At 48.4% G+C, this 24,170-nt stretch overlaps 1 protein-coding gene across 2 annotated transcripts in view; it reads right to left on the bottom strand.

Moving 5' to 3' along the window:
- PLEKHB2 (pleckstrin homology domain containing B2) overlaps positions 1-20,512 on the bottom strand; it is a 340,607-nt gene extending 320,095 nt beyond the window's left edge. For both annotated transcript variants that reach the window (XM_085634619.1, XM_085634620.1), the window contains exon 1: positions 20,374-20,512. The gene's annotated coding sequence lies outside the window, so the exon portion shown is untranslated. The remainder of the gene's footprint in view (positions 1-20,373) is intronic.
- Between the last annotated feature and the right edge of the window lie 3,658 nt (positions 20,513-24,170).

Raw genomic sequence — 24,170 nt, 5'->3', positions numbered from 1 at the left:
CCTTCCGAGTTGCCCCTCTGTTGGAGAGACTCCTTGGCGGAGCCTCGTGCAGAGGAGCGCTAAAGCTTCTTGTGGTGCTATTTCCAAAGCACCTTCCGAGTTGCCCCTCTGTTGGAGAGACTCCTTGGCGGAGCCTCGTGCAGAGGAGCGCTAAAGCTTCTTGTGGTGCTATTTCCAAAGCACCTTCCGAGTTGCCCCTCTGTTGGAGAGACTCCTTGGCGGAGCCTCGTGCAGAGGAGCGCTAAAGCTTCTTGTGGTGCTATTTCCAAAGCACCTTCCGAGTTGCCCCTCTGTTGGAGAGACTCCTTGGCGGAGCCTCGTGCAGAGGAGCGCTAAAGCTTCTTGTGGTGCTATTTCTAAAGCACCTTCCGAGTTGCCCCTCTGTTGGAGAGACTCCTTGGCGGAGCCTCGTGCAGAGAAGCGCTAAAACTTCTTGTGGTGCTATTTCTAAAGCACCTTCCGAGTTGCCCCTCTGTTGGAGAGACTCCTTGGCGGAGCCTCGTGCAGAGGAGCGCTAAAGCGTTCAGTGCTATATATTAGCCACGCCTGTGAGACACACCCTACGACAAGGGCGAACTATCCGCACCTCAGTCCGACATAACAGTAAGACTCCTTAACGGGAGAGATTATGTACCTACATCTTGCCAAAGTTTAGATACGTTGTGTGTTTTCTCGTTACAGATCTCCTTCCCTGCTGTCCCTACCCTTTCCTTCCCTCACTCGATCACCTCACCAGTCTGTGTTATTCCATAATTCCGGACTTGGGGAGATCGAGAGGTGGACCCCATTCAGCATCAGTACAACCCTGAGGATCACCGGAGGACGAAGCTTGACACCTAGTACCAATATTCCTTCGGATACAGGACTACTGTGAGGGACCCTTTTCCCCGAACCCCAAACTCTCCCGTGTACCACCCGGATTACCTCCTTTTCGGAGTTCTCCCTTCCCGGACACGCCAACCAACATGATCTCCAAAGAGTCCGTGACAACGAAGACCCCGCCCTTCTCTCTCTTACAGGGTCCAATCCGATGTGACAACAGACCGGAAGGATTCGAACGGTACCCCGGAAGTCCCTCCCCCTCCCAGGTGGACGACAACAGAAAAGGCGGAATTGAGACGAAGGAAGGGGTCGGAAGATCGTGGCAGGAACTCTCGACTGGCGATACGGAGGAAGGAGAAGACGGAAGTGGGGACCTCGAGGAATGGTCGGAAGACTGGTGGAGTCCTCCGGAGGTAGCTGAAGAGCGGCCGTAACTCAAAGGAGAGTTACGGCGGAGCGTGTGAGTACCTTCCCCCATATTCTAGTTCATTAGTTACGCTGTGTAAGACCATAGAAGCCCCCCTTGTATATAAACTCCCTCACTTCTACAGTCACGTTCAACCACCTTGTAAATACTATACAGCACTGTTTACACTATATAAGTCCTGTGTTCTCACAACCCTTTCAGAGCACCCTTTCCAGCACCAAGTCTTGCCCTTTCCCTCCTCGACTCGTTTCTTAACCCCCCCCCTCACGGCCCGTTTCCTCTTCATCACATTGTGGGTCTCGGGGGACGGTATCTTCCGCAGAGTCCCTGCAGGACTGACGGCTCCTCTGTTTGTTTCTCTTTCGGTCCTCCGAGGAACACCTATCCCGGTCTACCACCACCGAAGAGCGCCAAGAGAAGGGAGCGTACCAGAAGCAGCGACAGCGACGACCGAGACGAGAACCCATCACCCCATTTCCCGTGACTCTCAACCCTATACTGGAACTTGTATATATTAAAGAAACGCACTATAGCCCACTATATCTGGCCTCCTCGTCTGTTATTCCAGCCCGCCACACCCCCACGACCACAGGTGGTGTCAGAAGTGGGATCCGCTGGAGACATGGAGGCCGTAATGCAGAGGATGGCTGCCTCCCAAGAACAACTCGGGAACCTGATGGAGCGCTTCCTAAAAACTGCCGAAGACGACCGAGGGCAGCTCCATGACGTCCTAAAAGGCCAGGGAAACACCCACGAACAGGCACTGGGTAAACTGACCACGGTTTTGGAGCAACAGAGACCAACAGCCTCCCTACCTTCGGTGGTCCTCCAAAAGTTCGTACCGGGGGAAGACCCGGATTTCTTCTTCACTAACTTTGAACGGTTAGCCCAGGCCGCCTCATGGCCTATAGACCGTTGGGGACATTACCTAGGGACCTTACTCACTGGCGAATTACAGGCAGCATATCAGCAAGCGAACGTTCAAGGCACCACCCCGTATGCGGACATCAAAACCTGTATATTGGAAAGATTGGGCATTGATGCCGAGACCTACCGGGTGAAGCTACGACAGGTCAAGGAACGACCACAGGAAACTCCCCGAGCCTTATCGTTTCGGATCAAGGACCTGACCGCGCGGTGGCTGAAACCGGAGACAGCCACTAAAGAGGAGATATTAGAGAAAATACATTTAGAACAATTCCTGTCCTCTCTCCATCCCAGCACCCAGCGGTGGGTACGTCAGCATGCCCGTCTCTCTCTGGACACAGCGGTAGAAATAGCAAGCGCATACAGTCGGGCCCAAGAGAACCTACGAGTCAAAGAGGACCATCCCCAGAGACACCCTCCCGCTACAGGGATCAGACCTCTCCGCCCTCTTCTGCCTAAAAGACCCGTACTAACCCCTCAGATGCCTTCCCTGATGCCTTCCCCGATACCCCTACGTCCTACCAACCCGGGACCTCAATGTTACGGTTGTGGGGGTTTTGGACATATCGCTCGAACGTGCCCCCACAAGGAAGAACCCATGGAGATTGGTATGGCCCGAAACTATGTTTGTTCCGTTCCCAGTACCGGACCGCCCTCGTTCCATAGTCCAGTGACAATAAACGGACAAACTCTCACCGCTCTGGCAGACTCTGGGTGTAGACAGAGTGTTCTCAGGTCCCAGGTCATGCAGAGCCCTGTCGACCCCCCCTCAGGGATGGTCGCCATTCAATGTGTTCACGGCGACACGAAGAAATATCCGACCACCCAAGTCCAGGTCCAACATCCCAAGGATCCGGGAACCACCCTCACAGTAGGTCTCGTTCCCTCCCTTCCAGAAGAAGCCATCTTGGGGAGCGACTATCCCGGTCTGCCCGGTCTACTCCAGGACACAACTGATGCCCTAAACACTTGGTGGGAAGAAGCCCCCTTCCCTCAGGGGCTCTCCTCGCCCCTAACCCAACCCAAACTCCCGAAAACCAAAGCACAGAAGAAAAAAGAGAAAAGAGACTATGTAGACGTCTTCCCAGCTATCCCGGACGAACATCCCTGGCAGATAGACCAAGAATTCCGAGCGGCTCAACAAGAGGATCCCGTTCTACAAGAAGCATGGGCTACGGCGTTAGAGCAAGAAGACCCACTTACCGTAGGTCCCTACTTTTACAAAAAAAAGGGGTTGTTGTACCGTAAGGGAGGGGCACAACAAAAGCCTCAACTACTGATTCCCGGCCCTTTCCGTGACAAGGTCTTGTTTCTCGCCCATAGCCATCTCTTGGGCGGACATTTTGGCGACGAAAAAACCAGCCAAACCATTCTGGAAAGATTCTACTGGCCCGGGGTCCACCAACAAGTGAAAACATACTGCAGGGAATGCCTGGTATGCCAAAAAAACAGTAGATATCGACCCCCTAGGGTACCATTGTTGCCTCTCCCTATCATTGATGTCCCGTTTAGCAGAGTAGGGATGGACATTATAGGCCCCTTGTTACCCTCTCGTAGCGGTTGTCGCTATGCCCTAGTCCTCGTGGACTATGCCACTCGCTTCCCGGAGGCGGTACCCCTGCGACAACCGACTACCCAGAACATAGCTAAAGCCCTTATCTCAGTGTTCTCTCGGGTAGGATTTCCCCGGGAGATTCTAACCGATCAGGGCACACCTTTTGTATCCGCCCTGATGAAACAGGTCTGTTCACAACTGGGGATCAAACAGATACGGACCTCAGCATACCACCCTCAAACCGATGAGCTGGTGGAGCGTTACAACGCAACGCTGAAACAAACGCTTAAGAAACTGTTGGGGTTGGAAGCAAAAAGGTGGGAGGATATGCTACCCCTAGCGTTGTTTGCTATTCGGTGCAAAACCCAGAGCAGTACCGGCTATTCACCTTATGAGCTACTATACGGACGACCCCCACGTACCCTGTTGGATATGGCTCAAGAAGCCTGGGAAGCGGAACCCAACCGTACTCAGCCCCTCCCGGAATACATATCCAACCTGAAAACCCATTTGGCCCTAATGAGAGACATTGTACACCAGAACCTGGAGAACGCCCAAAACAAACAAAAAGTTCAATACGACAAGGGAACAAAAACCCGAACCTTCTCCGTGGGGGACTTGGTTCTGTTAATGATGCCGTCGTCTGACCATAAACTCCTGGGGCAGTGGCAAGGCCCATATTCCGTGATTCGACAGGTAACCCCTGTCACTTATGAGTTGGAACTGGACCCAACACGAGCCACCAAGCAGATCTTCCATGTGAATCTGCTGAAAAAGTGGGAAGGCCCACGTCCCGTCCTCACTAACACCTTGGAGCAGGTACCCCTCTCCTTTGCTGCCTGTATAGATTCGGGGCTCCCGTCCCACCAAAGTCACGACCTTATGACGCATCTATACCCCTTACGTCAGGTGTTTTCCTCGGTACCCGGTCATACGACCATCACCGAACACGCTATTCACACAGAACCTGGAAAGGTGGTCAGACAAAGGCCATATCGAGTCCCTGAAGCCCGTCGGGCTGTCATAAAACAGGAGATAGAACAGATGCTGAAAATGGGCATCATAGAACCCTCATCGAGCGATTGGAACTCACCGATCGTCCTGGTTCCCAAACCTGACGGGTCCGTCAGGTTTTGCATTGACTTCAGGGAAGTCAACAAGATATCCTCATTTGACACATACCCCCTTCCGCGTGTCGATGAGATGATCGAACGCATAGGGAAGGCCCAGTTCATCTCCACTCTGGACCTCTGTAAAGGCTATTGGCAGATACCCCTCAGGAAAGAGGATAGGAAGAAAACAGCGTTTTCCACTCCTGAGGGGTTATACCAGTTCCTGGTCCTCCCTTTCGGCCTACACGGTGCTCCGGCCACCTTCCAACGAGCCATGAATCACATCCTACGACCCCATAACCGGTACGCGGGGGCATATCTAGACGACATCGTCATCTATAGCGATGACTGGAAACAACACTTGGACCACCTTCACAAAGTCATCTCCTCTCTTGGGTCATACGGATTTACGATCAATCCCGCTAAAACCACCCTAGCTGCTCAAACAGTCCACTACTTGGGGTACCTTCTAGATGAGGGCCTCATACGACCCCAACATACCAAAACTGAAGCCATCCGTTCCCTCCCCTTTCCTGCAACGAAAAAGGACCTCCGTGCCTTCCTAGGCCTCTTAGGGTATTATCGGAGGTTCATGCCCAACTTTTCTCAAAGGGCAGCACCGCTCACCGACTTACTGAAAAAAACTACAGACACTGAGACCCTACTCCGACACCCCGCCCCCTTGTTACTACAGGCTTTTTCCGATCTTAAGCATGCGTTGACCTCAGATCCCGTGCTAGTGAGTCCTGATTATACACGAGCCTTCCTTTTGCAGACGGACGCCTCGGAACAGGGGTTGGGGGCGGTGTTGTCACAAAAAGACCCGTATGGAAACGAAAAACCCATTCTCTACCTCAGCAGGAAGTTATTTCCCAGAGAGAGAAATTATGCTGTGGTAGAAAAAGAAGCTCTGGCTATTAAGTGGGCGGTGGACAGTCTCCGTTACTACTTAGAAGGTCGGGAATTCACCATCTACACCGACCACGCCCCCCTGGAGTGGATGGCTCGAAACAAAGGTCATAACGACCGGGTCCTTCGCTGGTTCCTTGCACTACAACCATACAGGTTCACCACAATCCACCGAAAGGGGGTGGAACAAGGGAACGCAGACTACCTATCCCGGTATCCCATGTCCTCACCCCGTACACGAAAGACACCTAGGGAAAGGGGATGTGAGGGACCCTTTTCCCCGAACCCCAAACTCTCCCGTGTACCACCCGGATTACCTCCTTTTCGGAGTTCTCCCTTCCCGGACACGCCAACCAACATGATCTCCAAAGAGTCCGTGACAACGAAGACCCCGCCCTTCTCTCTCTTACAGGGTCCAATCCGATGTGACAACAGACCGGAAGGATTCGACCGGTACCCCGGAAGTCCCTCCCCCTCCCAGGTGGACGACAACAGAAAAGGCGGAATTGAGACGAAGGAAGGGGTCGGAAGATCGTGGCAGGAACTCTCGACTGGCGATACGGAGGAAGGAGAAGACGGAAGTGGGGACCTCGAGGAATGGTCGGAAGACTGGTGGAGTCCTCCGGAGGTAGCTGAAGAGCGGCCGTAACTCAAAGGAGAGTTACGGCGGAGCGTGTGAGTACCTTCCCCCATATTCTAGTTCATTAGTTACGCTGTGTAAGACCATAGAAGCCCCCCTTGTATATAAACTCCCTCACTTCTACAGTCACGTTCAACCACCTTGTAAATACTATACAGCACTGTTTACACTATATAAGTCCTGTGTTCTCACAACCCTTTCAGAGCACCCTTTCCAGCACTAAGTCTTGCCCTTTCCCTCCTCGACTCGTTTCTTAACCCCCCCCCCTCACGGCCCGTTTCCTCTTCATCACATTGTGGGTCTCGGGGGACGGTATCTTCCGCAGAGTCCCTGCAGGACTGACGGCTCCTCTGTTTGTTTCTCTTTCGGTCCTCCGAGGAACACCTATCCCGGTCTACCACCACCGAAGAGCGCCAAGAGAAGGGAGCGTACCAGAAGCAGCGACAGCGACGACCGAGACGAGAACCATCACCCCATTTCCCGTGACTCTCAACCCTATACTGGAACTTGTATATATTAAAGAAACGCACTATAGCCCACTATATCTGGCCTCCTCGTCTGTTATTCCAGCCCGCCACACCCCCACGACCACAACTACATAAAAAATCCAATTTCACTCCTCCATCCAACAATCTTCCTATTGAACTACTAGCTTTTGAAAAAGCAGTGTTGAAGGAGGTCACAGAATTAGACCCCAAAACAATAAAAGTATTTCATAATACCAGTAAAATCGAACAAGAGGCTATTCACCAACTTTCAAATAACAAAGACCTAACCATAAAACCAGCGGATAAAGGTGGGGCAATAGTTCTACAAAATACCCCTGACTATCAAAAAGAATGCCTACGGCTGTTGGCAGATGAACGCAACTATCTGGCAATACACCATGACCCCACAGAACGTCTACGGATTGAGATTGCTAGCCTGGTGGAGGAATCCTTGACAAATGAGTGGATAAGTAAAAAAGAAGCGGATTTCCTGGAAAACAAAAAACCTATAATCCCTTACTTTTACACAATTCCCAAAATACACAAGTCAATGGAGGCGCCCCCTGGTAGACCAATAGTATCAGGCATAGGTTCCATTTTGGAACCTCTATCTAAGTTTGCAGACGCATTCTTAAGACCTTTGGTCCAAGCCACTGAAACATACCTACAGGACACGAAGGCAGTCCTTTGTTTAATCAAGGACCTTGAATTCAACCCTACAACCAGTATACTGATTAGTTTAGATGTAGAGAGCCTCTACACTAGTCTCCCACACAAAGATACCTTGGATATCCTGGAGGAGGTACTTTTTCAAAGCAACTGGGACTACCATACACCCAGACATGTGGTCCTCGAATGTTGTCGCCTGGCTTTGACTGAAATTTTTTTCCAATTTAATGACATTTTGTACAAACAAACCCACGGTACCAGCATGGGAAGTACATTCGCGCCGAGCTTAGCAGGACTCTACGTATACCACCTTGAGAAACTAAAAATTCTCCATCAGCACAACCCGCACATCAACCATATAAAATTATGGAAAAGGTATATAGATGATGTGCTCTTGATCTGGGAGGGGAACGAAGAAGAAGCAGAGTTCTTCCTAGTCTGGCTAAACCAACAAGATCCTTTCCTGAAATTTACTTTTACTATGAGTAAGTCTAGTCTGGTCTTTCTAGATCTAAATATAATAGCACATGAAGGACGTGTAATCACTACTACACATTTCAAACCCACAGCAAGGAATTGCTTACTAGTCTATGATAGCTTCCACCCCAGAAGTCTGAAAGACAATCTTCCTTTCGGACAATTTTTGCGCCTGAGACGCAACTGTACTACACGCCAAGACTACAACATTCAAACTAATGACTTATCTCAGAAACTGTTACGACGACAATATCCACAATATCTTGTATCCAGAGCCCAAAAAAGAGCTTTAAACAATAACAGAGAGGCACTTCTGGAAGATAAACCTGAGACCAGACACACAGATCGCAAAAGACAAATTTGTATTACCACCTTTAATATTGCATCTAACCAAGTAACCAAAATAATAAAGAAACATTGGCGGACCCTGAACAGTGGAGGTTTAGATTTACAAAAACCTATGTTCAGCCATCGAAAAGCTAAAAATCTGAGGGACTTTCTAGTCCACACTCGCCCCAACCCCACAAAAACCATGGGTCCTCTACGTTTGTTACATCCACTACCTGAGGGCCATTACCCATGCAGTAACTGCAGTGTATGTCATTTAACCAAGGTGACAAAAACAGTAACCTACAACAATGGAATGACATGGAACCTCCGATCCTTCACCAACTGCAACACGACAGGGGTGGTATACCTGATCTCCTGCGTCTGCAACCTTCACTATGTGGGGATGACCACAAGGAAGGTAAACACCAGGATAATCGAACACCGGAGTAATTTTAGGTGTAAACGCAATAACACCCAAATGACTACTCATTTTTTGGAAAAACAGCACACACCTAATGACCTCAATTGGGTCATTCTGGAACACGTAAATAATCACCAAAACATTGAGAAAAAACTACACGAGAAAGAACAACGATGGGTTTTCAAGCTACGCTCTGACAGCAATGGTTTGAACGATGATATACCCTGGGGACAATTCACATGATATTGATATCCACTGCAATGGCCTCAACCCTACTGGGTTCTTATAAGCAGTCTCACTCGGACCATCATAGACCTCCTCACATTTATTACACTACAGATGTACAAGATCGCCACTCCCCCTCCGTTGACCATGAGGCATATTATTGTCTTTTAAAAAGTATGTAATGCTTATTTACGTCATTTGTATGTTTGTGTATGTCTGTTAATTGTTGTGTCAGACACGTTAGTTTTTTGTGGATAACTTGTAAAATCTCCAATCACTTTTCAGCACAAAACGCCGGCATGGAGAAAGCGATTTAATGTTCCTTTCTTTTTTTAAAACCCACAAAGAGGCACATCAGAGACTGAAGTGATTGTACACTTGGGTGTAGTGTGCTCACAATTATTATGGATAACAGTACATATGAACTTTTTTCTCCAATTAATATTTGTCTTATTATATCCTACAGAAATTGCCTGACGTACATTACGTATGTATCAACTGTTACGCATGCCTTATAGTTGCAGCGTCTCACATTTTGCACCTTACTTAGGTTAACTAGGAGTGGCACTGTCACACTGGGCTGGTCCCGGTGTTGTCCTGAAGAAGAGCTGGGGAAGCTCGAAACTAGTTGACCAGACCATATGCTAGGCACATCTATTCAATATAGCTAGGGGCCTTAGCATATCACCCCATTTTTAAACCTATCAGCTAAGAGCATCAATAAAGTTTATTTGGCCCACTAGCTGATTATTTTTAAATCCCACTCCACTCTTTCACTTGCACTACACATAGTCTGATCTTTTAGTGCTCCTACGTAATTCGCAAGTCGCAGCACGCCTCAGTCCGTAGAGGACTGGGAGGACCCCAATGATGAAGCATGTCACCGTGGGGAAACCCTGGTGAGTGAGGGGACTCAAGAAAAGGACAATCTTTTCCTTTTTCTTTAATTGGTGTATTTCAGAATCGAGTTGTTTTCTGGCACCTCCCATCCCCCTAGGTTAGGTTCTTTTAACTTGACTAGCTCAGTTGTTCTTTGATACATATACTGCTGGAGGGTGAACCTAACCATGAACCTCTAATTCCCCCCATTTTTTGACAAGGCAGATTTAGAAGCCAGTTGTTAAGCACGGCTCCAAGGAGTGACATTAGTCCCCTGTTCAAGCTTTTGCAAGGTTCCTTACCTGCATCCTATCTGACGTTGCACAGTATCTCGGATACAGATATAGTTTTTAATAAAAAGAGTATATTTGGCAGGAGTTTATTCTTGTCCTGAGGAAGGTGGTTTCTAATCAGTTATATCCACCGAAAAGCGTCGACGCAAGACTAAGAAGCCAGACTGTAGATTGTGAAGACATTTGTCATTCAAACAAATCAAGTATCTTTAATTACTGTCCTAAGGAGAATGAATGAACTGGATCTAATGTCTGTGCTTTCTTTATCGACAAGAAAGTATTTTTCTTGCATGGTTTTCCCCAGTTCATAATATGTGCTTTTGCTGTGGAATTGTTTCTTAATCCTTTCTGGTTTTTTAAGCATTTGATCATAGTTTTTATTTTCTGTTCAATCCTAGAATTTTTTATTGTTAATGATGATGGTATGATGAATTGAAATGAACTTGTTTTAATGAAAATAAATACTTTTAAACTTGTAACACTTGGCCTACGGAGGGTTTTGGTGTCTTATTCTGGTGATTGAATGGATTTGATGTGAGTTATTGTTTTGGTGTCTATTATTGCCGTAAGGGGGTTTCTCTTCTTTTGACTTTGTCTATTTGGTGCCCTACCCTCTTTTCTGGTAAAAAGGGCCCCACTCACTTTATTGGTGGTAAACAGAGTTTGGGCCGATACACATTTTTATTAGTGAAGCCAACCCCCAACCACTGTGGTATGCTTTAAATCCTGAGTATGTGCTTCCCCAGCCCAAACCCTCTTAAAATATACTGCCCACCAGTATGGATGACATGTGATTCCTACACCTTGTAATCCTGATTGGCTTATGTAGCATTCCCTATAGACTGATTTACATACTTGTATGATTTATTGTCTCTGTATTATGTGTGCGTGGTGTAAAGTACTGTGACACCCTACGCTGATATGAGTAGCGCTATACAACAAATGAAATGCATACGAGAGACGCTACAGAGATATGAATGGCACTGTTGGAGGTAGTAATGGTATCCGCTGAGAGAGAGGTAATTGGTGGGGCGCCAAAAAAAGACTGTCGCATTAGCGCTATAGCCAGTTCTGTCATGGTCTTTCTGGTTTTATTTAATTAGCATTCGGGTCATTAGGGCAATTGTGGAACATATTAAAGTGTGTGCTAATTATATTTACTGCTATAGTCAATGTTTTAAGTTTGAAGGTGATTTTACTAATGTTTTTTATAGGAATAAGGCAAGTGGAGCTGGATGGTGGCTGATATGGGGCTGGGGCACAAGGTCAGCTGTGAGATAAGGTGCACAGAAGAGGGGTGATAGAAAAGTAGATAATTAGGCCTGGAAGTACATGTGTTGAAGCCTAGCCTGTTGGAATGTGTGTGTTTACACTTAGGTCCAGACATTGCTCTTACTTTCAAATAACTCTCCACATGCTCTGTATACATACAGAATTGATCCATTGTATCATGTGACTGTTTGTGAGTAGATATGATATCTAGGGCTTGTAGGCTACCACAAGAAGCAACAAATTATGACCGCAGTGGCCCATCCAAATGCATCCTTGGCCCACGCAAAAAAAAATCCTGGAGCCGAGCCTGCTCCTCACCCACATTGCCGTCACTCCCGAGTGTCGCGTGTCCCTGCCGCTCCATTAACTCCCTGCTACCCTGCGCAAACTGGATTAATGGTTTTCGGATGCCAGTGAGAGCTGTTTTTTTTTCTAATTTAGTAATGCACTCTCTGGCATCAGACACCCAGCTGTTCCGAGGAACAGTGTGGCTAGACACTCGGCCAGGTCACAGACTGACTTGTCAGTGTGTCCAGTAGTGACAGACAAGAAACGAGCGGTATTTTTGTGACAGACACACGTCCGTCGTAAAAATAGCGCAGATTTTGGAGTTAGGATCGCAAATGTAGCTTTTTGCCGTAAAATGTGACACTACAGGCCGGAAACACTGGGGGGCTGATTTATAGGCTACAAGATTCAGTTGTTGGTGTTACTTTTGGATCACCCAACGCGTTCTGGCTTTAGTCTTAAGCCTCTTAACAAAGACTTATTTCTGGGCAATATCCGAACAGGGTCCCTATCCAGAGACATCCACGCATAGCGCATCTAAGATAAAAGACTCCTGGGGATTCCACTGCTGGGTAGTTTTCGAGAAACAGTCAATTGCGGCAGGACGCGCAGCGGCTCCGGGGAGCCTACGGTGAAGGTAGAAGGCCGTGGGGACTAAAGTAGAGCCGTCCACTGTGCTGCTGCAGTCCCTGAGCACGTGTTTCCCACTCGGCTATACCCCAGGTATGCATGAGGTGCTCGGAAGCCCCGCCACGATAAAAACATAGCCACCATCTCGGCCTGCACTCACCCTGCCCTGAACTGTGCCTGGAAAAGGAGTGTGCTGGTAGGGCGCTGATCACTAGAAACTCTGGTGGGGCCAAGTGGAAGTGGGACTGCCATCTGCCCTCCTGGGGAATATTGTATGCGACGTCATACAGGCCATGCAACTGACGTTCGGGGCAGGGGCAACCCCTGCTGAGAGGTGATGGAGACGTAAAGCTACGACTGAAGACCTTTCATTTGTGCTGAGAGGGGCTCCACTGGACTGTTGGGAGAGGGAGGCCCTCACTGAGGCAGAGCGAGTCGGGAGTCCCGGTGCGGGGGACCGTGACCGCAAGGAAGGTGCGACATGGACAGCTGGCGTGCGATTGGAGAAAGTGCCAAGAGAACCACGGCGACCGTCTTGGTGATGCCCGGATCTAGATAGAGCAGAGCCGATCCCCGCTGGGCCCGAGTGCCGTCGGCGCTGTATGGAGCGGCAGAGGGCGCGGCCGCAGGGCGACGGGCACTGGGTGTTGCTGGAGCGCTGGAAGAGGCTGACTAACGCCAGTTTGGAGGCTGCGCTGGCCAGGTGCTGTTGACTTGGAAACGGCTCTCTCTGGAGTGCGGCAGCGCCTGGATCCCAGCGGTAAGACGGAGAGCACCGGTAGGTGCGTGTCATTCAAGGGGGGGGTGCGAGATCCCGCAGAGATTTGGCTGATTGTGCTGGGGCTTGCCCCCTCCCTCCATCAAGTACTGTGTTTGGAAAGATTGCTGCCCTGGGGCCGTGCCGCCACTTATGTATGACCGAGTTTGGACCCGTGGTGAGCTGGTGGGGCTTGATAGGTTGGAGGTCCCCGTCATATGTGCAATTCAGAGGCCCTAACCCTGAGCAGCGGACAGGAGCTTCATCCCTTACATTGCGGGGAGAGACTTTGTCAACGTCCTGGGGTCATAGCTAGCCGGTCATGACACCAAGCTACTTGTCCGAAACAATGAGCAGAGTGGGAAAATACGGTACACTGGTTGAGCTGATTCTCACCGTATTGTGAACTGGGCATGAGCAGAATGACAACGTTCAGGCCGAAGAAAGAGGCTTCCATCAAGGACTTCCTTGCTAAAGGTGCTACAAAGCGGTCTGGAGCGGCCTCTGGATCGGCCTCTCCACCCCAACAGTGCATACCAGTGTGCTTACCAACGCAGGGCTAGACTTGCTGAATCCCTCACTTGCTTCCCCCTGTTGAGTAACCTTGTTTTGCAGAGGCTGCATTTTAGCGGGCTATTGGGAGAGACTGCACCAGACTATCTCGTGGCAGCTGTGCTCTTGCTGCTGCAGCTGATTTAGGCATAGGAACGCACAGAAGTGCCCCCATCTACGACCTTGTCCCCTGCTGGCGCTCTACGTGTAGGGTGGGGCAAGCTAGCTGCGAACTGCACGGCCGCTGTGGTCTGGAATTGGGGACAAGTGGGTGAAGTAACCGGATGGTCTGTGAGGTACTACCGCGTGACCCCTGTGCTCTTTGACCCTCTGGACTGGCAGCCCCATGCTGACGAGGGGGAGCCCACCTCTTCTTGTTTTGCTGTATGCTGAGGATTTGGCATGTACATAATAAGTTACAGTGTTAACGCTTGGGTCAAAGTGGGAGTGCTTTGCTGTATAATCAATAGTCTGTAATAACATCTGATCGATCCCACCGACTACATTTTTATGTAGCGCTTACTACCCCTGACGAGGCATCGAAGCCCTTGTGCCTCTGTGATTTGAACAATTCCAGCACCCTTCGACGATTAAAGATGTTGCGGTGCGGGATAGCTGCGGACCCAGGCGCTCTCAGCAGGGTCTTCGGAAGCAAGCCGGCAGTGCCCTTCACGACCTTGGAGTGCGCGCGGAGACCTCACAGCTTGGCGCAGGTGAGACGTCTTGGTGTCAAAGGTTAGGGGTAGTGTCAGGAGTCCTGAGGAAAGTAATGCTATGAGGTTGGGAAAGTAAATGTCATCCACCATGGCCGCCAGATGGTGAGGAGCTCCAGGAGGGAGCTCCGAGGACGAGGATTGCTCAAGCGAGCTGTAATCCTTGTTTGGCCTCGCATCCTGTACATTGGACCCCCGAGCCGATATCGGAACATTCGACCCATGCTGGGGAACCTATCTGAATGAGGACTCACTGCCAGTGGCCGGGACGCTTCAATGAAGGGACAGGAGAGGTACCCCGGCAGGTCGTTGGTTTTCTCCGCATCCCTGGATCGATGGTGAGGACTGCGGCTCACGGTGAGGCTGGACCTTTGTTTTCGAGTGTGGCCCAGGTGGCACTACCGATGGGTGAGGGCTCGGCTAGCTGGAGTGCCCGACGAGTCTTGGTCCAGGTGCGGACCTGGAGTTTGCTTGAGGTTCTCGCCCAGGCTTGAGAGGCCTGCACTGCACCCTCACCCCCCTGAAGGAACAGCAGATACTGTAAAAACACGGTTGGTGGGGCCCTGACCTCTTGTGATTTAGGAGATACACTGCTAGAAATGTTTTACACTGCAGTTAATATGGCACTTTAAAGTTTAGTGTATAAACTGCATATAATTGTATGATAACTACCTGCCTGCCTTATGCTTGATTCTGGACTGTGCCTCGGCATTTCTTCTTCGGCCTGAGTCCTGATTGTATCTCGGAATTTCTACCATTCAACCATGCGCCCACTTTACACCACCCGGAACGCGAATCTTGTGCGCTACGGACCAAACTATTGGTCCATTAACTACCCAGACAAAATGACCAGTAATGCAAAAAAAACCTTCAAGCATAGTAATCTAAAACAACACCGGGAAACACTCACTGTAGATAACTACCACACAGCGACCAACGGCAACACGAAAACTAACTTCATTTTCTACACAAATCGCCCGGCTAAATGGAAAAACACCTTCCCTCTTCACCTTCAAGTTGCCAAGTCAGTAATCATTCTCTATGGTGAAAAAATCTCCACTTCCATCTCCCCGACCTTCAAAGGGGAACTCACCATCTCCATCTACAGAACTGGAACCATTCTCATACAGGCCACCGACCCGCACCTCACCACTTTTGACCGCCACTTCCCCACACTTCTTTCCTTGTTAACTCAACTGAGCCGTCAAACCATATCTCCCCAACCCACTATCACCCTTACTAATAACGTGGAACTGATCCCATCTCCCCGCCCTGAGGAACCTCTCTCCAATTCATGGACATCCACCATCACTCACTATAATCACACTACCCCTATCATTATTCTCCGACACCAAACACCCACAACTATTACATCTACTGAACAAACCAGGAACAACAAACTCCCTATTAACAAACACCACAAGGCCGATCTAGATCTTGACAGCTCGGACTCTAACCTCTTCCCTCCCGTGACCGAAATCCCCACAGGCACTCTCCGCTCGACCCGTGATAATCTGAACCGTCCCTCATAAACTACCTCTTCCTCCAACAAAGACCCTTTTCCCCCGACCCTTACTTCCCCCATGTCCAACGTCATCTCCAATCCAGTGGTATCTCTCCCCCCTACTACCACTGCACACTCCCCCGCCGATGTCCCACATCCACAGACACAACCGGTCTCCAGCGATTACCTCACTGACAACCCCCACGACATCCCCATGACCAACATCGTCACCAATCCTTTAAACTCATTCGACCCTATTATCACTACACGCTCCCCCTCCGCTGTCGCACACCCACATACACAACCTGCCTCCACCGCTAATCTCATTGACATTTCCCGGAAATCTGACTTCTTACCTAGAATTTCTCTCCCTCCTCACTTGGACAGTAGACCCTCGACTCCTCCTTTGAACCCCTTGAATGGGAGCATTACTAATCCGGCTCCCTGCGTCCAACCTCTCCCCTCTCCTAACCCCACTGATGATGTCCAATCCCCGACCCCTGTTCACTCTCCCTCCAAAGACCCAAGTCATTCTCGGCCCCTGCCTAAAACATTAAACGTTTTTAGCTCAATAGCACAGCAACTGAACAGAATGGAGCTGAAAATTAACTCCCTTGCTGCTGATTTCCTATACTTACAACAAGATCTTCTCAACAGGTCCAAGCCGCCGTGCTCCCTCTCCCCGGGTAGATTTCCTCCCACCCCACTCAATACCGCTCCCTTGGCCCCTCAGTGCATCCCTCGTCCCTCCAGTCCGTCAGCAAGTCAGGCACTTCGACCCAACCGGGATCGCCAACCCTTTTCGATACTGAAACCTGATGAGACCAACGACTCTTACCTCACTTTGAGACAGAAGTCAGCCTCTTTCCCCATCCCTGTTATTATCTGCACTAACAGAATCCCTAAAAATGTCCACTCGCCTAGACCTCCTGATCAATACTCCTCTATCCACCTTACTCCCCCCAACATCGAGGCTCCCCGTCCTCTCTCTTGCATGCTCCTCAACTGCAGATCAGCAGTACAACACGCCACAGACATTGCTGAAGCTCTACTCACTGAAGAAATTGACATCGCTTTCCTCACTGAATCCTTTCTCAATGTCCACTCCACACCCATTCTTGACATTCTCACCCCTCCAGGGTACACCATCATCAGACAAGACAGACCGATCAAAACGGGGGGTGGACTAGCCATAATTACAAGGCAGGAATACAGATTACCAAACTTAAACCTGCAGAATACCTGGGTGTCGAACTCAATGCCAAGGGCACCTCACCCATCAAATTCCACACCATCTACCATCCTCCTGGAGAGCGTACCCTTTTCCCCGAAGAACTAACAGACCTAATATCACGGTTCTCCATGACAGACACTAAAGACGTGTTCCTGGGTGACCTCAATATCCACTGGAATGACCCAGAAGACTCCACTGCCCAGAACCTATCCAACCTACTTGAAATATATAACCTCAAACAACTCTGCAATAAACCAACTCACATCAAAGGTGCAACACTGGATGCGATCATTCCCAACAATGATCTGGTCTCTCTGACAGCGATTTCCCCTATTGACTGGTCCGACCACCACCTCATTCTGTTCAAGATTGATGCACTTGTCTTCCACCAACCTATTCGTGATGACAAACCTAAACACTGGACCAGAAATATCAAAGCAATCCCTTTATCTGAACTCGAATCCAAGATTCATGCCCATCTTCAACTCCAACCCTCATCATCGACGGCCGATGACCTCACTACTGACTTTAACTCAAAAATGACAGAGGTTCTAGACCAAGTAGCTCCTCTCAAACTCAAACAATTGAGGCGAACCAAATCTAAACCCTGATTTAACGTGGGACTGAATGAGGAAAAGCGTCAACTCAGACAAACGGAAAGGTCTTGGAGATTAAACCCCTCGACCTTACACCTAGCGCAACTTAGATCTGCTCGGCAAGCATACAAAAAACACATTTTCAGTGAAAAGGCATCTTTCTTCCGCAGCCAACTAGATCTGGCAAAAAACAGACCGAGAGAACTCTTCAACATTGTCAAAAGCCAAACTAACTGCACTCCCTCTGAATAAATCAAAGCCACCAATGAGCGTTGTGAAGAAATTGCCTCCTTCTTCACAAATAAAGTCTAGAAAATTGATCAATCCTTCATCCAAACCTCTAACCCTCCTTCCCTCTTAACCTGCCCCACTATAACCACCACTGATCATTCAGAAAGAGTTTTTACCAAGGACAATCAGGTGTGCCTCCAGCTAAAAAACAATGCGCATTGGTCCGACTTTGAGCTAATGTCAGAAAATGAGGTTTTCAGTATAATTTCTAACCTAAAACCTTCCTCCCACACTATGGACTCCATCCCATCCATAATCGTAAAATAATTTAACCACACCATATCCCCTTTCTGGACAAAAACCATCAACGCATCTCTCACCTCAGGCTGTGTCCAAGACTCCCTTCAACTTGGACAAATCACACCCATTCTCAAAAAACCAAGGGCCGACCCTAATAATCTCAACAACCTCAGACCTATCTCCAACCTCCCATTCCTTGCAAAAACATTGGAAAAATGCGTTCTGCACCAACTCAATAAACACATTGATGAGTTCAACCTCCTCGACACCTTTCAATCAGGATTCAGGAAAGGCTGTAGCACGGAAACAACTATGCTCAACGTCACTGATGATATTCACAAGGCTTTAGATGAAGGTGATGCCTGCCTACTCATCCTTATTGACCTATCTGCGGCATTCGACACAGTAAATCATCCAGCGCTTCTGGAGACCATGTCGAAGCGCCCCGGCATCAATGGCACAGTACTAAAATGGTTCACCTCCTTCCTTCAACACCGCTCGCAACAAATTAAAATCAATTCCTCTCTCTCGAAGCCAACAAAAGTCACACTTGGGGTCCAGCAAGGCTCGATCCTCTCCAATCTTTTCATGGAGCCCCTCACAATCATCTTGAAAGAAGATGGAGTGAATTACCACCTTTACGCTGATGACACCCAAATCTATTTCAAAATCAAGTCTCCCAGCGACATCCAACACCTCAATGCCACTCTAACCGAGATCCAAACTTGGTTCAACGCTAACCACTTAAAACTCAATCCAGATAAAACAGAACTAATCCTATTCTCGTCAAAAGGCAACCATCGTCCAATCCAAGAGTGGCTCAAGAATCTGGTCGCCCTAAACTGCCCCATCGTCCTATCTGACTTAGTTAAGTCTCTAGGCATACCCCTTGACAAGAACTTATCTTTGGAGGCCCATATCAAAAACTCTGCAAAAAGTGCTCTTTTCTCTCTAAAACACCTCAAGAAATTGAAACCTTTTCTTCCCCATGATGACCTTAAGACAGTAGTCCAATCCCTAGTTCTCTCTAAAATCGACTACGAGAACGTCATCCTAACAGGGACTCCAAAAGCTCACCTAGCCCCTCTAAGGGCAGTGTTGAACATGGCCGCTCGACTCTTATCTGGAGTAAAAAGATTTGATCAAATCACTCCAGGTCTCAACTCCCTCAACTGGCTTCCAATGGAAGGGAATGGTTTTTACAAACTGGCCTGCATCACATACAAAAAAAACCTTCACTCTCCGGCCCCTAACTACCTGAACAACAAACTGGTAAGAGCAGGTCAATCCAGATTGCTGAGTAGCTCCAACTCACTCCTTCTTATTCCTCCGAAACTGAATAAGAAAACCACACAATACCGATCGTTCTCTGGCAACGCTCCCAGGATGTGGAATGCTCTCCCTGGAGTCCTCAGATGCAACCCCTCCTTCTCCTGTTTCAAAAGGGACCTGAAAATCCATCTCCTTAACAAATTATTTCCTGACCAACGTCAACTAACTTAGACTGTTATATCAGAGTTTACTCCTCTCTCTTAACATCCAAGGATAGTTGGTTACCGGACTGTGTTAACCACCTTATCTTCCATGCTGTATTTTTTTTTATCCCTGGTTTTGCTTCCTTACTGCCTGCCTACTATGCAATGCAATTTCCGTCTGTTTTCCTTTACAGTATGTATGTAAAGCGCTCTGATACCAACGGGTCAAGCTAGCGCTATATAAAACTTTTAAAATAAAAATAAAATAAATTGAGCCTCTACAAATACAGAGTACCTCGTTTCCGGGGGGTGGTGGGGGGATGAGTAGTGATCAGAACAGCCAACCCCATACAACTCTGATAGTTATATACTTTACAGTTACTTTCGAACATGTGATCATACATTCGTTCTGGGAAAAGACTGGTGCTACTCTGAATGCACCATCTCTGTGGGAAGATGGGGAGTCGTTGCCCTCATCCAATGTGGAATAGCTTCTGGCCCCTCCCTGCGTTAATGTTGAGGCGCATAGGACTCGATTCCGACCATACGTGGAACGTTATAGACACGTCTCAATATATGTTGAAAATGAGTAAAGTTGCTGTTCAAAAATCCCTCTACGTGCCCAACTTTCCCCGCAGCCCCCTTACCTGCGCTTTCTAGAGCTGTCGTCAATGTTCAAGGCCCCATGTAAACAACGAAACCAACGCTTCTGGAAAAACGCTCGAAACATGTTTCGGCCCACATAAGGACATCAATCGGTTACTGAATTTGAACAGCTACCGTGAAACACCCATTGCGGTACCACATTGCCCCAGATCACGTTACGTAGTTTAAGCATATTGTGTACTATATTCCGGCCGATCAATCGCATAATTCCAGTAGCCCTGACTTTTTATAAATCAGCCAAACAGTCGGAAGGTAAGAGTAACAAACTAAATAACACGGGCAGTTACCGAGCAGAATGAAAAATCCATGTTATCATTGCGCGGTATAAAACCGAAACCAGGACACCGTTTACTTATAATTAACAACTTTAGTGTTAAGAACTGGAGCAGAAAACAAAACACCTTGATTGGCTTGTATGTAACTCGTCTGTATAGTAGCGGCGTTTCACGGCGGGTCCTTTTGAGGTCTCGCCTGGCTATCGCGTAAGCGAACGTTTAGCGAGACTTATGTAGGGGCTTCCGAAAATGCTCCCAAAGGCTTCCCAGGCGGATCGGGTGGCGGTTACGCGCACAACCATGCGCATTCCATTTGCCACCACAACCATGCGCATTCCATTTGCCACCACAACCATGCGCATTCCATTTGCCACCAGCTACTTCCTGCGCGTGCAGGGGCGTAGGAGACATTAAAATTCTGGGGGGGGACAGGGACAACCTTGTGCACTTTCCAGTAGGGTGACCAACTGGCATTGGTGCAAATTCAGGACGGTGAGTGTAAAAATTCAGGACAAAGGGTCAAAATTCAGGACACAAATTCAGGACAGGAGGTCAAAATTCAGGACAAAACTTCAGGACAATAGTTACGTTTTACAGACACATCAGAGGAGGACGTGCAATAGTATATAAGTAAGCCCACATATTCGACCATTTGCAAACCTATCCATCATGTATCCTTCCATCTATCATTTCACTCATCCATGCCTTCATCCATCCTTTCACTCATCCATCCATCATCCATCCACCCTTTCACCCTATCCATCTGTACACTCATCCATCAACTCTTCTACCCATCCATCCATTCACTCATTCATCCAGCCATTTACCCTTTCACCCATCCAGCCATCCTTTCACTTACTCATCCATCCATCCACCCAGTCACCCAGTCACTCATCCTTCCACCCATCCACCCTTTCAGTCATCCATCCATCCTCCCTTTCTCTCTCCATCGACCCTTTCACTTAGCCATCCTTCCTTCCATCCATCCACCCACCCATCCATCTACTCATCCACTCATGAATCCATCCATTGACCCTATCACTCATCCATCCTCTCTCTCATCCATCTATCCTTTCACTCCTTCACTCATTTATTCATCCTTTTGTCCATCTACCCTCCCTTTCACTCACTCATCCATCCTTACATCCACCCTTTCACTCATCCGTCCATCCATTCACTCACTCACTCATCATCCATCCTTTCACTCATCCATCCTTTCACTCATCCATCCTTTCACTCATCCATTCACCCATCCAGCTACCCTTCCACCCATACAGCCAGCTATTTACCTTTTCTCTCATCCATCCTTCCACTCACTCATCAATCCATCCATCCTCTCTCATTCTCCATCTATTCAATCTTTCATTCATCCCTTCACCCTTTCACTAATTCATCCTGCCATCCACCCATCCCTTCACTTACTTACTCGCCCACCTTTTCATATTAATTTTGAGCTGAGCCTTTTTGAGAAGAGGCCCATCAAGAACTCCACCCTCGCTTCAGGAGCCATTCCAGGACTGGGGCAGAAGCCACCCAGGGCAGAGACAGGATCCACCACAGGGGGGACAGGAGCCATCAAAGGCAGGGGGGGGGCGACAGGAGCCACCACATGGGGGGACAGGAGCCATCACTGGTTGGGAGGGGGGGGGCAGGAGCCATCACAAGAGGGGGAACAGGATCCACCAGGGTGGGCACAGGGATGGGCATGCAGTATTCAAGTATCATCTTGGTCTCTTCCAGGGTGGGGTAGGGCTCCTCACGCCCTCCTGGACAAGACAACGAGAAGACACGCTCTCTTTCCAAAATGTTCGTTGTGCCATCCCCCACTGTGGTGTACAGTACTTAAAGGAGATACTCCAAGAGAACTGATTTAACTGATTGTCCTCCATACTTTGTTAATCAGTGGGGGTGCGATTGTGCCATTTCTTTATTTTATTACATTATAGACTGCATGTTTGCAGAACCGAGGTTTGCTTGCAATTTAATGACAGTAATTAAGCTCTGTGAAGAGAACCACGTGCTGCCTCGGGGTAATCAGGGCCGGTTCTAGGATGTTTGGGGCCCTGGGCAGAAAGGGAATGTGTGAGGCCCCTCTAAATTGCAGAGACATGACGCATTCAGGGCTGTTTGCATCTGAATAGATGCCCCTGCGCTTGAAGCTGCAGCCCCTCCCTCTCAGTCACTTTCAAGCACCTCTTAACAGCTCATCAAGGGTGGAAGGTGTGAGGGCTGCCATCCCGCTGTGCCTCTCCAATGCTGCTGGGTATCTGAGCTTTTGTACTGCATCGGAGTCTGTTACACCCACCTCAGCCGCATCGGAGTCAAGCAGGGAGGTGGGTGGAAGCTGTGCCGGTTTTAGGGTGGTGCGATCGGTGCCCGGTTAAAATTACGGACAAATGGCGTCCGTTAAAGAATCCTTCACGGACAACGGACAGACGGCCGAAATTACGGACTGTCCGTGAAATTTACGGACGGTTGGTCACCCTACTTTCCAGTGACCCTATACAAATCACCGCCCGTTAAACAAATACAATTGCATACTTTCGAAGTGAAATATTGAGAAAAGCAGGCATGTAGTCACAGTTTACATGTATGCTTTATTGTTATTTACATTCATATAGTAATGGGACCACATGTTTAAAAAAAACATATATATGAATCTTGCATCTTAATGCACAAAGCAAACATGGCCGCTGACTTAGGGTGGGGGCGTTGTGTTTGCAAGTGCATTATGGTTTGAAAAGTATCTGCTGCTGCATTCCTGGTCTCCAGCAATTTTCAGGCAACAATAAAAATGTGAAGATAACTTTGGTGATTAATGTTCTTTTTTTGAGAGAGATCGAAGGCTTGTCTAGTGAAAGTTTTAATTCAAAAGGTCAGTGAGTTACTGCTTTTGTCTGAGATATTCTTTTGGTATTTGAAATTTATAAGTTAAAATCCTAACATTGAACAGTGCAGCTATTAACCGTCATCAAAGAGCTGCATAAAAACTTCAATGTATAGATTAGAACGTTATGATTTTTCCCCAGTCTTTCCCTATCCTAATGTTGGAAAATGGGTTCATTAGGATAGAAATCAATTCTGATTATTGAAGAGAACCCCCCAACCATGGTGTTATGTTTTACATTCTGAGTTTGTGTTTCTCTAGTGTTGCAAAGCCGCCCTGGGCACTCCCCAACTTTTTGCTGACTGGTACTGGTGGTACCTGACTGACTGACCCTGGCCTCTGCCTAAACAGCCAGTGCTATTCTGAAAGGGGCACTTAAAAATACAGTGAAAACACCTACATACACTAGGGTGCACTATGGGTTAGGGTACCCCTATGATTGGCATGACCTCTCTTATAAGGGACTAGTACATAATAGGGCAGGGGGATTAGAACTACTTTTAAGTCCCTAGAATATAATAAGGCATGGCAGTTTAGAGGCCAGCAGCCCTTTCTGCGCTTGCTTGTGTGCACTGCTGAAGCCTGAGGTCAGTTTAAAAGTAGCCCTGTGTTATAG

Source organism: Triturus cristatus, chromosome 11 (assembly GCF_964204655.1).
Source record: "Triturus cristatus chromosome 11, aTriCri1.1, whole genome shotgun sequence".
NCBI classification, from domain to species: Eukaryota; Metazoa; Chordata; class Amphibia; order Caudata; family Salamandridae; genus Triturus; species Triturus cristatus.
This window is presented reverse-complemented; position numbering and strand designations above follow the sequence as displayed.